Source organism: Geospiza fortis, unplaced genomic scaffold (assembly GCF_000277835.1).
Source record: "Geospiza fortis unplaced genomic scaffold, GeoFor_1.0 scaffold963, whole genome shotgun sequence".
Classification (NCBI taxonomy): Eukaryota; Metazoa; Chordata; class Aves; order Passeriformes; family Thraupidae; genus Geospiza; species Geospiza fortis.
Genome location: NW_005055537.1, coordinates 5,172 through 6,164, shown reverse-complemented (window position 1 = coordinate 6,164; position 993 = coordinate 5,172). Strand labels below are relative to the sequence as shown.

The following is a 993-nucleotide window of genomic DNA, read 5'->3' as shown; positions in this document are numbered from 1 at the left end:
TTCTCCCCCGAGTGCAGCTTGATGTGGCGCAGCAGGTTCCCCTTCTGCGTGAAGGAGGCGCCGCACTGCTGGCACTGGAAGGGTCGTTCTCCTGGAAAACCCCAAAATAAAAACCCCAAATTTAACCCCAAATCCACACAGATGGCACTAGAAGGGTTGTTCTCCTAAAAAAACCCAAAAAAAACCCCACAAATTTAACCCCAAACCCGCACTGCTGGCACTGGAAGGGTCGTTCTAAAAAATCCCAAATAAAAATCCCAAATTTAACCCCAAATCCACACAGATGGCACTGGAAGGGTTGTTCTCCTGGAAAACCCCAAAATAAAAACCCCAAATTTAACCCCAAATCCACACAGATGGCACTAGAAGGGTTGTTCTCCTAAAAAAACCCCAAAAAACCCCCACAAATTTAACCCCAAACCCGCACTGCTGGCACTGGAAGGGTCGTTCTCCTGGAAAATCCCAAAATTCCCATTTTTTCCCGAAAATTCCCATTTTTTGCTGGTTTTTTCCCCAAAATTCCCATTTTTTGCCCGTTTTTTCCCCCAAATTCCCATTTTTTGCCCATTTCCCCCCCATTTTTTCCCTATTTCCCCTGTTCCCTCACCAGTGTGGCTGCGCTTGTGCACCATGAGCACGCTGGGCCCGATGCAGCCCAAACCCTCACTCATTCCCACCTCCTAGAACACCCAAAATTCCCATTTTTTCCCCATTTTTTCCCATTTTTTCCCCAGAATTCCCTTTTTTTCCCCATTTTCTCCCATTTTCCCCAATATTTTCCCCCAATATTTTTCCTTTTTTCCCATCATTTACCATTTTTTCCCATTTTCCCCCCATTTCATTTCTCCCTAATTTTTTCAATTTTCCTGACATTGTCCCCATTTCCCCCCCATTTTTTTCCCATTTTCTCCCATTTTCCCCAACATTTTCCCCCAATATTTTCCCTTTTTCCCATAATTTCCTCTTTTTTACCATTTCCCCCATTTTTCCACT

General features: G+C 44.5%; 1 protein-coding gene across 1 annotated transcript in view; it reads left to right on the top strand.

Moving 5' to 3' along the window:
• Positions 1-993, top strand: part of RPS18 (ribosomal protein S18) — a 4,338-nt gene that overhangs the window by 2,508 nt on the left and 837 nt on the right. The window lies entirely within an intron of this gene.